Below are 17,098 nucleotides of genomic sequence, written 5' to 3' on the forward strand. Positions count from 1 at the left end.
CTAGCAGCTGCAGCTGCTTCAGTACCCCCTCCCATATTAGCCCACACCATATCCCCCTTCGCCCCCACCGCAGCTGCGAGTACCTAGCCAGTCTCTTATCAGTATCACTGGAGCACACAGCAAACTCTGGCCCCCCCCTCAGCTGGTGGGAATCCTGCTCCTCAGTCCCTCTCTGCTAATTCTCGTTACTGCTCAGTTTGTGATCTCTCCCACATGTCCATCAAATTTACTAGGGGCAGATTTATTATCACAGTTCCGCTCTGGAATACAATTCCAAGATGATGGTCAGATGGCTCTTACGTTATATAATCCCTATGTAGATGAAGACAGTGAGGAAATCTGTATTTTGCATGCCCTTCCTACAGTTATGATGGCCCTGATAGGCTCAGATCCACCCCCAATATTGCCTGAGGATCAACAACTCACCCCATACCTCTCAGAGATACCATCTAAACTCTGGTCAAAAGGGCCAAATGATATAGGGAAAATGCCTGTAGAACCAGTAAAAGTGTTTCTCAAACCTGGTGCCTAATCCTCATACTCTTTTGTCCCAAATACCCCAGGATGCTGCTTGGTTTACAGTTATTGATCTTACCAATGCCTTCTTTAGCATTCCGTTACACCCAGACTGCCAGTTTCTATTTGCATTCACTTAGCAGGGATGACAGTTAATATGGACAGTTATGTCACAAGGGGCCCAAAATAGTCCCAACCAGTTTGCAAAAAATATGAGCAGGTGTCTTTTGCCATTTCTGCCATTGCTAGCCTCCTTAAGTATCTGGCAGCACTGAACTGTTGGGTTTCGGCCTCGAGACTTCAATTCTGCCTTGGTCAAGTGATATTCTTGGGTCACGGCCTCCTTCAGGGTGCCAGACACCTCGCAGAAGAAAGAAAAATAGCTGTCAGCTCCCTTCCTTTCCCAAAAGATGAAACTGAACTTCAGCGTTTTCTTATGTACTTATTGTTGTCAGTGGATACCGGATGCATCCCGCATAATGCAACCCCTTTACAACGCCTTGAAAGACGGTATAATAAACTATAAGGAAAGATGGCAGTGATGAGGATTACCTCCAACATGATTGTTCCCAACTTCTGACTGAAGAAACAGCTACTCCACCAAATGTCAGTGAGAATCCACTCCCAAATCCTGATCTGGTGTTATACACGGATGGTTCAAGATATGCTGATGAGTTTGGTGGATTCCACACAGGATACGCTGTTACCAGAGGACACTGTAGTGCACGCAGCTGCGCTCCCGCCCTCACAGTCAGCACAAGAAGCAGAACGCCAGGCTCTGTCTACTGCATGTACTTTGGCCAAGAACAGACGGGCTAATATATACACGGACTCACGGTATGCATTTGGTATTGCTCACGATTTTGGGGCTCTATGGGCCAATCGAGGGTTTATTACTACTGCCGGAACCCCAGTGAAAAATGCTGAAGCTGTTAAAACCCTCATGGACTCGATCAAATTACCTACTCAGGTGGCTATTATCAAAGTTAAGGCGCACGGTCCTAGGACCAGTCCACAGACTGTTGGCAACGCATTTGCGGATTTGCAAGCAAAAGCCGCCGCTCTCTTACCCGTTGAACCAACCATACCAACTATGGTGACCACACGCTCTCAGCGTAAACAGTTACAAGAAGCACTGACCCTACAAGAACCTGATGATCTAGAACAGACTGGTTTTCTGTCGGACCCCGCGAGACCGCTTAATGACGACGCAGAGAATGTCTCCAAAGGAAGAGGTGAAGCAATGGAAGACTGATGGGACACGAATGGATAATGGTCTCTGAAAAAAGGACCAACTCGTGTGTCTCCCTAAGCGGATGTACCCTGCTATTGCCACATGGGCACATGGACCTACACATCGAGGAAAGAATCAGGCCCTCACACTGGTGCAAAAATTCTACTGGGCCCCGGTTCTACAGTTGGCCGGAAGCATTCCCTGTTACCAACATGACTGCAAAGACCACAGCGAAGAAACTGGTGATGGAAGTTATATGCAGATATTGGGTTCCAGAAGTTGTTGAAAGTGATCAAGGTCCGGCCTTTTCTTCTCATGTGTACCAAGAAGTTCTGACAATGCTTGGATCCACTGTAGCCCTCCATACTCCGTATCACCCACAATCCAGTGGGAAAGTTGAGAGGTTGAATGGCACACTGAAGGGACAATTGACCAAAATGATGCAGGAGACTACAGCTCCATGGCCAGAGCTCCTACCCATTGTACTCTACCACATCCGTACTACCCCTATTGCAAAACACGGCCTGTCCCCATATGAGATATTGTTTGGTACTAGGCCCCCAGTTGTAAATTTCCAGCCTCAGCAGTTATTAGAAGAAACTGACCGTGTTGTTCAATATGTTATTCAGCTTAGTAAAAATCTTGCTAACACCCATGCTCTAGTGTCTTCTTCTATTCCAGATTCAGCAGAAACCGACACCTGTCATAACCTGAAGCCTGGTGATTTGGTAGTCGTGAAGAGGCATGTCAGGAAGCATGGACTTGAATCCTTGTATGACGGTCCCTATGAAGTCCTCCTCATCACCCAACAAGCCAATAGCAAATAAGGGGACATAATGTTTTGGTTTTTCGCATTTTCCATATTATTATTAGTAGAAATTAAAGTTAGAAGATATTCAAAGACTCAGATATTAATACGATAAAGACAATGATCGTACTAAGGACAGTTGGTGGTCAGACACCTTCTCCTTTCTCAATCCAGCCAATTGATTTAAGGGAATAGGGGGCTGGATAGCTGGGATCTTACAGAGCTTGTTACACATTGCTGCCTGTATCCTTGTTGTATATGTGAGACTAAAACTTGTTCTTTGGTGTATTTCTGTATGTATTAGGAAATTCTACACTAAGCCAGCTAATGATGATACCAAAGGTGTCGTTGCCCCTGCCTTTCTCTCCACCGATCTCAAAAGGCTACTTGATGAAGATGTTGAAGCCAAGCACATGGCTGCCATCAAAAGATCCCCACCACCGTCATCAAAAATTGTTATTCGTGAACTGCAGTATACAGGGGGGACGGGTGCGCCGCGACAGCCATGACTGGTAACACGTCATCAGTCATGTGAAGACCAGTACCCCTCAAGCTGTTAGCTTGGGATAGCACCTCAGATGCTGCATATGTGTTAAAAAAATGTATCTAGGGGGGAATGTGAAGGGTTAATACTAAAATCAGAGCTGAAGTTTCGTTTTGTCCATTCTCTGAAGGTTTCGTTTCACCATTTTTGTTGCTGTAAGATAAATTTTTGTAATTGGCAAGGGCTGTCATGAAACCAGACTGTTCTCATCAGGTGCAAAGATAAGGGAGGCGGGGGTGTAAAACTTGAAGACTATGCCATTATACTACTTTCTATTTGGATACGGACATATACCGTATATACTCGTGTATAAGTCGACCCGTGTATAAGTCGACCCCCCTAATTTTACCTAAAAAAAGTGGGAAAAATGTATTGACTCGCGTATAAGTCGAGGGTGGGAAATGCAGCCTTAGTGGGAGACAGCAGGAGGCTGAGAGAGAGAGAGGCAACTTATGACAGGCTAACAAGCCTTTCACTTTATTGTTTTTTTAATACAGTATTTCATAACCTCATAGCAGGCTCCGTACGGGCCGTGCTAGAGGAAAACCCAGCCACCCACCTCACCTCCGCTCTTTTCAGCACGCAGCTGCGTATGAGAATCAGAGCAGGGAGGGAGTGGGGGGTGGGAATGCAGGACAGAGGAATTGAAAGTTAGAGCTGCAGAGCCGGAGGGGGAGGCGGCCCAGAGCGGCCAATTACATTCGTCGTACCTTCTCTGACTGGTGATTCACCAGTCAGAGAGAAAACTACAGCTCTGCAGAGCTGACGGGGGAGGCGGGCCGAACTGCGGTTACTCATAAAGAAGACATGGCGCCGGAGCAACGCGGAGGACATCGCCGTGTGCTGGCAGTGTGCTGGCCGGACTGCCGCATCCCTGCAACACCTCCCGAAAAGTAAGTTTGACTTAAAAACTTGCTTGACTCGCGTATAAGTCGAGGGGGGTCTTTTTCAGCTCATTTTTTGGGCTGAAAAACTAGACTTATACGCGAGTATATACAGTATGTAGTTTCCGGTTTTCTTACAATATTATTGGCTTATAAAGTGAAATGGTGCTATTGGTACTTGAGAACCTTGCATAATTAAGCAAAAGATTATAAAAGATGTGACTAAAATAAAGGGGACTAGTGATCTGCCTCGATCCTCCCGTACAGAGACCCCATCTCCGTGTGGTCATTTGAGTTGCTAGCAACACTGTGGAATAATTTGGAAATCACTGGCTCCACGTGAAGGGTTAATTTAGCCCTCCCTAAATAGCTACCTCGACATACCCATCATACATATTCGCCATCCCATAGTCGAGTTCCCATATACCCATCATACATATCCTCCATCCCATAGTCCCATGCCCATATACCCATCACACATCCTCCATCCCATAGTCCCGTGCCCATATACCCATCATACATATCCTCCATCCCATAGTCCCGTGCCCATATACCCATCACACATCCTCCATCCCATAGTCCCATGCCCATATACCCATCATACATATCCGCCATCCCAAAGTCCCGTGCCCATATACCCATCACACATCCTCCATCCCATAGTCCCATGCCCATATACCCGTCATACATATCCTCCATCCCATAGTCCCGTGCCCATATACCCGTCATACATATCCTCCATCCCATAGTCCAGTGCCCATATACCCATCATACATATCGTGCATCCCATAGTCCCATGCCCATATACCCATCATAGATATCCTCCAACCCATAGTCCCGTGCCCATATACCCGTCATACATATCCTCCATCCCATAGTCCAGTGCCCATATACCCATCATACATATCGTGCATCCCATAGTCCCGTGCCCATATACCCATCACACATCCTCCATCCCATAGTCCCGTGCCCATATACCCATCATACATATCGTGCATCCCATAGTCCCATGCCCATATACCCATCATAGATATCCTCCATCCCATAGTCCCGTGCCCATATACCCATCATACATCCTCCATCCCATAGTCCCGTGCCCATATACCCATCATACATCCTCCATCCCATAGTCCCGTGCCCATATACCCATCATACATATCCTCCATCCCATAGTCCCGTGCCCATATACCTATCACACATATCCGCCATCCCATAGTCCCGTGCCCATATACCCATCATAGATATCCTCCATCCCATAGTCCCATGCCCATATACCCATCATACATATCCGCCATCCCATAGTCCCGTGCCCATATACCCATCATACATATCCTCCATCCCATAGTCCAGTGCCCATATACCCATCATACATATCCTCCATCCCATAGTCCCGTGCCCATATACCCATCATACATATCCGCCATCCCATAGTCCCGTGCCCATATACCCATCATACATATCCTCCATCCCATAGTCCAGTGCCCATATACCCATCATACATATCCTCCATCCCATAGTCCAGTGCCCATATACCCATCATACATATCCTCCATCCCATAGTCCTGTGCCCATATACCCATCATACATCCTCCATCCCATAGTCAACCATTATGACATCATAATGAGCGGCGGGGCTTGCAACCTATGATGACATCAGCGTCGCCATGGCAACCATTATGACATCATAATGAGGGGTGGGGCTTGACGCGCACACTGTTTCCGCATTATGCAGATAGGGCCATTATGACATCATAATGAGGGGCGGGGCTTGACACGCACACACTTTTTCCCCAGTATGTAGATAGGGGCAAAATTGTTTGGTGAATTCGAACGCGCGGGGTTAAAATTTCACCTCACAACATAGCTTAGGACGCTCTCGGGGTCCAGACGTGTGACTGTGCCAAATTTTGTGGCTGTAGCTGCGACGGTGCGGATGCCTATCCCGGACATACACACAGTACATACACATACATACATACATACATACATACATACACACTTTGAGCTTTATATATTAGATTGGCACTTTTTTGCACTATTTGTGTATTACACATAGTTTTGCACCTTATGCAAATTTTACAATATTATACATACCTTTATGGTTTAGTTTTTGCACTACCTTGCACATTTTGCATTTTTTTGCACAGATACTAATTATATTGCGAGTTTGCACCACAGGTCCATATTATTTGCACTTCATATATCTCTCTGCATTCCCAGCATAACAGAGGTCATTACACTCCATTGCTGCTAAAACCTTTGCCTTTTGTATATTATTTTTCTTCCTGCACCAGGCTTGTGAGACACAGGGATTATTTTGCTATAATAGTGAATCTATTATTTGTAGTTGCAACATTCTATACTCTCCCTTTATTATATCCGGTTCAATTGCCTTTTTACACCAATATTGCATTATTAATATATGTGTATATGTATATAGATTTTATATGTTGTTGTGCTAATTTGTTAAAGGCCTTTTTATATAGCAATTTTATTTTCACTTTTATTATTCTTTACTTGCACACATTATCCCCACCAGGAGTATCACTCACCATCTTCAGCTGTGTTTATCTACTACCAGATGGTCTGCCATCCATTTACTGGGGAAAAGGCCACATTGATTATATTATCTATTACTTCCAACTAAGATTAATATTATTGTGCTCGCTTCCTTAATTCTGTACTCCCTGAATGTGGCAGACTGCCCAGAAATTCTGGATGCCCACTAAGCCCCGTGGCAGTTCGGACTGGCAAATGCTTTTCCCCCAATCATACTACTGCCGCAGGTCATCAGGAAGATCAGGGCAGAAAAGGCAAGAGTAATCTTAATAGCACCATTTCGATTTAGGAGACCATGGTTCTCATGCCTATAAGCTGTGTCAGTGACAGAACCTTGGGTGCTTCCCTCAACCCCCAAGCTACTCTCCCAGGGGCCATTCTTCTATCCTCAAGTGGACAATCTCCACTTGACGGCTTGGAACTTGAGAGGGAAATGTTGAGAGCAAGGGGGTTCATGGAGGGCTTAGTCAATACCCTCCTACAAAGTGGAAAATTGACTACTACAAAAATTTACGCCAGGGTATGCAGAAAGTTCCTAGAGTTCCACACAGCTCCCGACTCTAGAGAAATCCCGATAACGCTCATTCTAGAATTTCTACAAAAAGGGAAAGATCTAGGGCTATCTGTCAACACAAAGTTAAAGTGTCTGCTCTAGGGGCCCTCTATAGTTATAACGTAGCAGGCAATAGATGGATATCCAGATTCATCTCCACCTGTGAACCAGTACATATATCTAGAGTGCCCCCCTGGGACTTAAATCTGGTACTGGATGCCCTAACAGATTCCCCCTTTGAACCATTAGACTCAGTATCCCTTAAGCACTTTATCTCTTAAGACGGTACTCTTAGTGGCACTAACCTCAGCCAGGAGAGTTAGTGACATACAGGCACTATCAATAGAACCTCCGTTCCTATTAACATTCCAGGATCAGTTGAAATTTCATAGGTCACAAGAAATCCACCTCCCTTCATTCTTTAGTAACCCTTCGACTACAGAGGAAGAAAAATTCCATACACAAGACGTGAGAAGAGCAGTATTACAATACATTGCGAGGTCTAGCAGCTGGAGGAAGAGTAGGGCTCTTTATATCCTTCCAGGGTCAAAAGAAGGGCTATGGAGTCACAAGGGTGGATCAGGGACGCAATCTGTCTGGCATACTCCGCAAGAAATGAAGATCCTCTGGAGGGTATCAGGGCACATTCCGCCAGAGCTATGGCATCCTCATGGGCAGAGAGGGGAGACGTTGCAATTGAATCTATAAGTGAGGCCGCAACTTGGTCGGCGCCTTCTACCTTTTATAACCACTATAGGCTTGATTTATCATCTTCATCTGACCTAGCCTTTGGTAGAGCGTCCTCAGCACGGTGGTCCCTCCCAGGTGAAGGTCTCTGAAAATCTCTCCGGTGGGTGCTGTCGTGGCGAAAGGTAAAAAGCCGGATTACTTAGGCCTCTTTCACACTTCCGTTTTTTACAATCAGTCAAAATCCGCCAGGTTTTGAAAAAAACGGATCCGCAAAATTTTTTTGCGGATCCGTTTTTTTCCCCATTGACTTTCATTATTGGCGGATCTTGACGGATTGCCGTCCGTTGCATCCGTTTTTGTGAGGATTCGCCATAATGTTGCTGTCTGTCAACATCCTCAAAGATTTCCAAACGGAGCTTGCAACGTTTTTTTGGCCGGCGGATCCTCCAGACACTGATTTAACCCCAAATTCTGTCTGTGTGCCTGAAAAAAAAAATCTCTCTCTCTCTCTCTCTCCCTCTCTCTCTCGCTCTCTCTCCCTCTCTCTCCCTCCTTCCCGGCCAGCGGTTCCTTTAAATTTCCTCATTTTGCGGATCCGTCAAAAACCAGATCCTGTGTCATCCGTTCACATCAGTTAGGAACGGATCCGCTGTTCCGCCTTTTTGGCGGATTTTAACTGACACAAAAAACTGAATTGTGAAAGAGGCCTTACTGGTAATGCTCTTTTAATGAGTCCACGAAAGCACCCACTCACTACCCTCCCTAGAAGTTAACATAGCGTGTATACACCTTCTTAGACATGAAATTGATACAATAAAAAATATTGAACTATATGATTGCCTAATAATTGGTGGTCCTCCGGGTACTCTGAAATCCAACTGAGGAGAAGAGGCGGACCACCCTCTTTTATCTCTGTAGGTTTCCTGTTCCTATGGGCGGATCCCTCTCTCTGGTGGGTGCTGTCGTGGACTCATTAAAAGAGCATTACCGGTAAGTAATCTGGCTTATTTCCATTTTCCCATTAGGGTTAGGGCTGAGATTAGGGTTGGAGTTACAATTGGGGGTTTCCACTGTTTGGGCACATCAGGGGCTCTCCAAATGCAAATGCAACATGGTGGCTGATCTCAATTCCAGCCGATTCTGCTTCGAAAAAGTCAAACGGTGCTCCTTCCCTTCCAAGCTCTGCCATGCGCCCAAACAGTGGTTTACCCCCACGTATGGGGTATCAGCCTACTCAGGACAAAATGCACAGCAACTCTTGAGGTCCAATTTCTCCTGTTACCCTTGGGAAATAAAAAATTGGGAGCAAAAATATCATTTTTGTGGAAAAAAATGATTTATTTTTATGGCTCTACGTTATAAACTTCTGTGAAGCACTTGGGGGTTCAAAGTGCTCACCACACATCTAGATAAGTTCCTTGGGGGGTCTAGTTTCCAAATCAGGGTCACTTGTGGGGGGTTTCCACAGTCTAGGCAGATCAGGGGCTCTCCAAAGGTAACATGACACCCGCAGACCATTCCATCAAAGTCTGCATTCCAAAACGTCACTACTTCCCTTCCGAGCCCCGACATGTGTCCATACAGTAATTTTCTCCCACATATGGGGTATCAGCGTACTCAGGACAAATTGGACGACAACTATTGGGGTCTAATTTCTCCTGTTACCCGTGGGAAAAAGAAAATTGGGGACTAAAAGATCATGCTTGTGGAAAAAATGATTTTTTTATTTTCATACCCAGGCGCTATAAACTTCTGTGAAGAACTTGGGGGTTCAAAGTTCTCACCACACATCTAGATAACTTCCTTGGGGGTCTAGTTTCCAAAATGGTGTCATTTGTGGGGGGGGGGGTTTACACTGTATAGGCACATCAGAGGCTCTCCAAATGCGATATGGCTTCAAGGCAATTCTGCGCTGAAAATGTCAAACGGCGCTGTTTCCCTTCTGAGCGCTGCCATGCGCCCAAACAGTGGTATACCCCTACATGTGGGGTATCAGCGTACTCAGGACAAATTGCACAATAACTGTAGGGGTCCTGTTTCCCTTGGGAAAATAAAAATTGGGGGTGAAAAGATCATTTGTGGAAAAAATAGGATTTTTCTAATTGTACGGCTGTACGTTATAAACTTCTGTGACGCACTTGGGGGTTCAAAGTTCTTACCACATATCTAGATAAGTTCCTTGGGGGGGTCTAGTTTCCAAGGTCACTTGTGGGGGGGTTCCACTGTTTAGGCACATCAGCGGCTCTCCAAACGTGACATGGTGTCCGATCTAATTTCCAGCCACTTTTGCGTTGAAAAAGTCAAACGGCGCTCCTTCCCTTTTCGAGCTTTGCCATGCGCCGAAACAGTGGTCCCCCCCCACATATCAGGTATCAGCGTACTCAGCACAAATTGCAAAATAACTTTTACAGCCCAATTTCTCCTGTTACCCTTGGTAAAATAAAAAAAATTAAACTTCTTGAATGTGGTTTTGAGCACCTTGAGGGGTGCAGTTTTTAGAATGGTGTCACTTTTGGGTATTTTCTATCATATAGACCCCTCAAAGTGACTTCAAATGTGATGTGGTCCATAAAAATAAAATGGTGGAAAAATGAGAAATCGCTGGTCAACTTTTAACCCTTATAACTTCCTAACAAAAAAAATTTGATTTCAAAATTGTGCTGATGTAAAGTAAACATGTGGGAAATGTTATTTATTAAGTATTTTGTGACATATCTCTGTGATTTAAGGGCACAAAAATTCAAAGTTGGAAAATTGCAAAATTTTCAAAATTTTCGCCAAATTTCCATTATTTTCACACATAAACGCAAGTTATATGAATGAAATTTTACCACTAACATGAAGAACAATCTGTCACGAGAAAACATTGTCAGAATCGCCGGGATCCATGGAAGCTCCAGAGTTATCACCTCATAAAGGGACAGTGGTCAGAATTGTAAAAATTGGCCCGGTCATGAACGTGCAAACCACCCTTGGGGGTAAAGGGGTTAATAAGGTTGATGCCTACTGTGTTCTGTGTGCCAATAGCTGACGGTGAGGATCTGTATCCGTGGATTGACAGCGGTCATTGAAACTGTGGTTGTAACTGTCAATTACAGGCACTCTGGGACTCTAAGCTTAGAGGACCATTTTACAGAAACGATTATGGTGAATTCTTGAGTCTAAATATTTATTGTGGGGCACTGTATTACCCATAATACAAGCTACTGAGTATTATACAGATTGGGTTTGCGTGTCCTAAAAATGTGATTTTAACCCCTTTACCCCCAAGGGTGGTTTGCAGCAAAATCCACATCGTGTGCACACAGCCTTACCCTAGCCCTAGCCCCCTAAGGGTATGTGCACACGCTGCGGATTCTGCTGCGTTGTACAGTACCTTTATTTCCTATGGAAATAAAAAAAAGCTGTGCACATGCTGCGTTTTTTTCCGCGCGGTTTTGCTGCGGTTTACAATCCGCAGCATGTCAATTGTTTGGTGCAGAAACGCTGCGGTTTTACACCTCATCCATTATGAGGTGTAAAACCGCAGAAAAAACGCAGATAATCCGCAGATAAACCGCAGAAAAACCGCAGCACTTTGTCCTGCGGATTTCCTGCGGTTTTCTCTACAAAATCCGCAGAGACTAAAAACTACGTGTGCACATACCCTTAGCCTAATGGGAAAATGGAAATTAATACCTTTTTTTTATTTTCTTATTTTTCCCTGATAACGGGGGGTTTGATTTACTATTTATGGCGGTTTTTATATTTGGCGGCTGTCAGACGCTAAAAGACGCTTTTTATTGTAAAAATAGTTTTTGCATCACCACATATTGAGAACTATAATTTTTCCGTATTTTGACCCACCGAGTCATGTGAGGTCTTGTTTTTTGTGGGACGAGTTGACACTTTTATTGGTATCATGTTCGGGCCCGTGACATCTTTTGATCGCTCTTTATTCCGATTTTTGGGACGCAGAATGAACAAAAACCAGCCTTTCATGAATTTCTTTGGGGGAGTGCGTTTACACCGTTCCGCGTGCGGTAAAATTGATAAAGCGGTTTTATTCTTCGGGTCAGTACGGTTACAGCGATACCTCATTTGTCTATTTTTATCTTTTGGTGCTTTTATGCAATGAAAACAATTTTATATAAAAAATAATTATTTTTGCATCGCTTTATTCTGCGAGCTATAACTTTTTTATTTTTTATTTGACGCTGTGTGGTGGCTCGTTTTTTTCTGGGACAAGATGACGTTTTCAGCAGTAACATGGATGTTACAGAACCCCCCAGCACACCGAATAGATATATGCCCTTAATGCTGCGACCCCCTGTGCAGAGGTAAACAAGATATCCTACTTCTGATCTCCCCCCACCTTTGTAAATCCCATTGGCTATTGTAATGTACGTCTGACATCTTAATTGGAGCCTGTTATCTACTGGCCGGATACACATTGATTGTCCTGCCCTCTGTATGTAGATATATTCTGAGACCGATGATTAAAATGTTGTCATGCTGGAAATACGTGGAGAAGCAGTGATCTGTTATATGTTCCCATGTTACAAAGCCTTTCGAGCCAGCGTCCTTCATCCAGAAGCGAGGAAAAGTAGAGTGGACCTCCTGAGACACGGGGTGGTAATGTAAGATGTATTACAGCCCAGAAGACCCCGTTACACTGGCGGCAGCAGCGGGATATGATACCCCTTCTACAGGAGGAAAGGAATGAATGGAAAATAACTACCAGAAGTTAAAGAGGACTACATTAAAAGACCTTGTGGAAGCTCGAGGATTAATCGCCAGCAACAAAACAAAAGCGGATTTGATAGCAGCCATCATGGAACACGACAGTGCAGCGCCCCCCAATGTGAATGTGGAGGAGACCGAATTCCAGAGGGAGGTAAAGAACAGACTGGCGTTCTATGGCCCAAACTCTGCAGTAGAGATCATACGAGAGGTGATGGCTGCTGGGCGTACTGATCTGAAGGAAAAGATGGCCGAGCGGACCAGGATAGAGCTAGCCAAGATGGAGATGGCAGAGCGGACCAGGATAGAGCTAGCCAAGATGGAGATGGCAGAGCGGACCAGGATAGAGCTAGCCAAGATGGAGATGGCAGAGCGGAGAGAGGAGAGTCAGCGAGCAGGGGGAGCTCTGGCCTCCGCCCAGGTACCGTCAGCAGTAAACCACAAAAAGATCCAGTATAATGCCTTCCGACAGTTGGGGGAGGCAGAGGAAGACATTGATGGCTTTCTGCAGGACTTTGAGCGGCTGTGTGCCCTTCATCAAGTGAAGCCGGAGGATTGGGTTCTGGCCAGCAAGCTGACAGGCCGGGCAGCGGACGCCTATCATACGGTACCTGATGAGAACTGTATGGACTATGAGCGGGTCAAAGAAGTGATCTTGGCCCGGTATGCGCTGACACCAGAGGCCTACCGCCAAAAGTTCTGCGGACTTATAAAACAGGTAACAGATACCCACGTTGAATGGGCCTGTAAATAACGGCGGTCACTGCTACAGTGGGTACAAAAGAGCCAAGCAACCACTAAGGAGGACGTCCTCCAGCTCTTCTTGTTAGAGCGATTCTTTACTGGACAAAACCCCGAGACACAAGAATGGCTTCGGGACAGACGGCCAACGACTCTTGAGGAGGCCGCTCGTCTGGCCGATGAACATCATGCCAGGAGGTCTCAGTTGTCAGGATCAAAGACTGTCACTAGGAGCCCTCCCATTGGTCTGGAGGCCCCTAAACCACAGAAGAATGTCGGGGGACCAGCTTAAACCCCGGCTTACCAGAGTCCCCCTGGGGTGCGATGCCACACCTTCCATCAGCTGGGCCACCTGCAAAGACAATCTCCCAACCGGGCTCAGCATACCCAGTGGCCAAAGGCGGGAACGGCTACCGTCAACTGGGCCGCTGTACACCACTACCATGGCGAAGCTGACCCGGCATTGGGGGCTACGACTAATCCAGGGATGAAAGAGATGGAGGAAGTGCTGCGTGAAGTAGAACCCGTGCAGGCAGCCTGGGCATAGAATCGACAACAGCAACGAAAGGCGGTGTGGGTTAATGGGAAATGTATGCAGGGACTAAGAGATTCCGGAGCAACTTTGACCCTTGCGAAGCCTCATCTCGTCCGGGACCAAGAGAAGACGGACCAGACAGTGGCCGTCCGTGTAGAAGGGGGAGCCATACATCAACTGCCCACTGCCAGGATTCACCTGAACTGGGGAGTCGGGGTTGGCCTTGTTGAGGTCAGCCTGATGGAGGATTTGCCTGCAGACGTCTTGCTGGGAGATGACTTGGGGCCCATGTTGTCTGCATTCTCGGTCGCCCCTCTGGCTGAGACCTATCCTGTGACCACCCAGAGACAAGCTCGAGCTGCGTAGGCGGAATCACACTCAGAGGAGGCCCAGGTAAGACACCCCAGCCCTACACGTATCCCCATAGCCAGACACATTTCTTGGGCCACTCCAGCTGAGTTTAAAAGGGAGGTACTTGAGGATCCCTCATTACAGGGGTATCGTGGGAAGGCACAGGAGGGGAGAGGAGTACTGGAAGGGGAACAGTTTGTATGGCATCAGGGACTCCTCTACCGGGTTACAGAGCAGCGCCACACAGGGACGAGCCCCACTATAAAACGACACCTGGTAGTTCCCAAGAAGTATAGGCAGGAGCTACTGCGAATCTCTCATGACATACCCTTGGCCGGGCACCTCGGCGTCAGTCGCACCAGGCATAGTCTGACACAAAACTTCTTTTGGCCGTGGGTAACCTATGATGTTTGTCAGTACTGCCAGACCTGTGACAGTTGCCAGCGCATTGGCAAGAGGGGAGATCACTGCAAGGCCAAACTACACCCCCTCCCCATTGTGGAGGAGCCATTTAGCCGAGTAGCGGTCGATCTGATAGGGCCGTTAGCCAAACCCAGTCCGTCAGGGAAAAAGTATATATTGACAGTGGTAGATTATGCCACACGGTATCCAGAGGCGGTTGCATTACCTAATGTCATGGTCCAGTCCGGAGTTTATCTTCTGCTGTCTTCACTCCGGACTGGTCATGCGGGGGTTAATCTCCTCAGCCTCGTTCTGGAGCTAGCTGGGCTATTTCAATCCCTCACAACCTGCTGACCAGTGTTAGTGATAGCTCAAGCTTGCAGTTTAGAGCCGCTGACCCTTGTACCCTGGTGATCCTCCTGCCTTTGACTGATATTCACGTGTATGACCCGGACTGATTCCTGACCCCGTCTCTTGGTATTCGTCTCTGCTGTTACGTTCCCTCTCTGGCATCTGACTCCCTGGCTTGTACCCCGACCACGTATTTTGTCTCACGTTTTGGACCCCGTGCTCATGTTCTGGCTTTCTGACTCTCGGCTTTGGTATTTTGACTATGTGTATTGCTGCTCCTTCTGATACGTCTGCTCCTGCTAGTTTCTGACTCGGTTCGTCTGACTATTCTCTCTCGTTACCTGTGGCACCTGTGCAGTTACTCAGGGTTGCTGCTCCTAGTGTGTAACCTCTCTTCCCTCACCAGCTCCCCCTGGTGGAGGTTTCACTACACCTAACATACTGGCAGAGACCGTGGCGGCTGCCCTCCTCCAGGTTTTCTCACGGGTTGGATTTCCCCGGGAGGTTGTCTCGGACAAGGGTACCCAGTTTACAGCAGAGGTGACCAACCGTGGAAGCTGTGCAGCATAAAGTCCATTAGAAGCGCCCCGTACCACCCGCAAACCAATGGGTTGTGTGAAAGTTTTAACGGAACATTAAAACAACTCATTGGGACTTTTACTAGGACCTACAGGGACTGGGAGAAATTCTTGCCACACCTCCTGTTTGCCTATCAGGAGGTGCCCCAAGAATCCACGGGGTTCTCCCCGTTCAAACTGTTATATGGGAGGCGGGTAAGGGGACCCCTAGACTTAGTGCGAGAACACTGGGAAGGGGAGGGAACCATAGAAGGGATACCTACTGTGCCCTATGTGCTGGAATTCAGGGACCGCCTACAGGCGCTGAATCAGGCTGTACGTGGGAACATGCAGGCGACCCAACGGCGCCAGCGCGTATGGTACGATTGGAGGGCCAGAGAACGCACCTTTGAGATAGGACAGAAGGTCCTGGTGTTAGAACCAACTTGGCAGAACAAGTTCAAAGCTGCATGGCAGGGGCCCTACCAGGTAGTGGGGAAAATAGCTGACACCACCTACAATGTCGCCGATTGTGACGACCCCAGGGTTATCCACATGTTCCATGTGAATATGCTGAAGCCCTACCGGGAGCGCCCTGAATAGGTAGAGGCCATCTGTGCACCCGAAGCAGAGGATTTAGCCGGACTTCCCTTGCCTGATGTCTTAGGGGAGAGGACTCAGTCTAAAACATGGGACCAGGTACACTTGGGAGAAAACCTAGGGCCCCTGGAGAGACAGCAGGTGGAGGCGTTGTTGAGGCAGCGACAGAGGATGTTTTCAGAGAACAGGGTACACCCGCCTGGCACAACACAAGGTTGAGACCCAGGATCAGACCCCCCTAAGACAACACCCCTTCCGCGTCCCTCAGTCTGTACGAGAAGGGATGTGTCATGGTATGCCTAGGTTACTTTAGGCAAAAACCCCGGGACCCCTGCGATGTCCCACAGACTAGGGGGACCCTGTCTGTCCCTCTACCCAGGGTTTACACTGAAGGTGTGCCTGCCTGAGCCTCCACCCTGTCCCTGTCTCCTGTCCAGCCCTAAGCTGAACCCACCACCCTCCACCCAGTGAGGGGACCAGACACCAGACCCCAAAAATACGTATGGACAGGGGTAAAAGAAACACCACACAGTTAATAAACAAGGGAATACAATAATGTGCAAGGACAACCAAATATATATATAACAGATTGGAGAAAGAACCACTGAGGGATATACTGCACCAGATATCAGACGCTCCAACACCACCACTGCTGACCGGTATTGCTAGCACTAGGCTAAAGCTATAGTCGGCGACGCCCATAGTCAGGACGAACTATTTAAAGACCAAGGGCGTGGCCCAGCCCTCAGCCAGCATGACAACCTGGTTAACCCTATCCCGACTGGAACAGAATACCCAACAGGGTATTACCGCTGTCTGCCGGACACCCTGGTGTGAACAGTGTCCGACATGACAGTACCCCGCCTTCTACGAGGGACCTCCGGAACCTCACCATGTCGAGGACCTGGCTTGTCCGGATGGCGACGATTGAACATAGTAACCAGTCGATCAGCATGAATGTCAGAGGCCGGCACCCATGTCCTCTCCTCAGGACCATAGCCACGCCAGTGGACCAGGTACTGTAGAGTGCGACGCACAACCCTAGAGTCCA

Source organism: Dendrobates tinctorius, unplaced genomic scaffold (genome assembly GCF_039654945.1).
Source record: "Dendrobates tinctorius isolate UK_male_01 unplaced genomic scaffold, ASM3965494v1 ptg000393l, whole genome shotgun sequence".
In the NCBI taxonomy this organism is placed as follows: domain Eukaryota; kingdom Metazoa; phylum Chordata; class Amphibia; order Anura; family Dendrobatidae; genus Dendrobates; species Dendrobates tinctorius.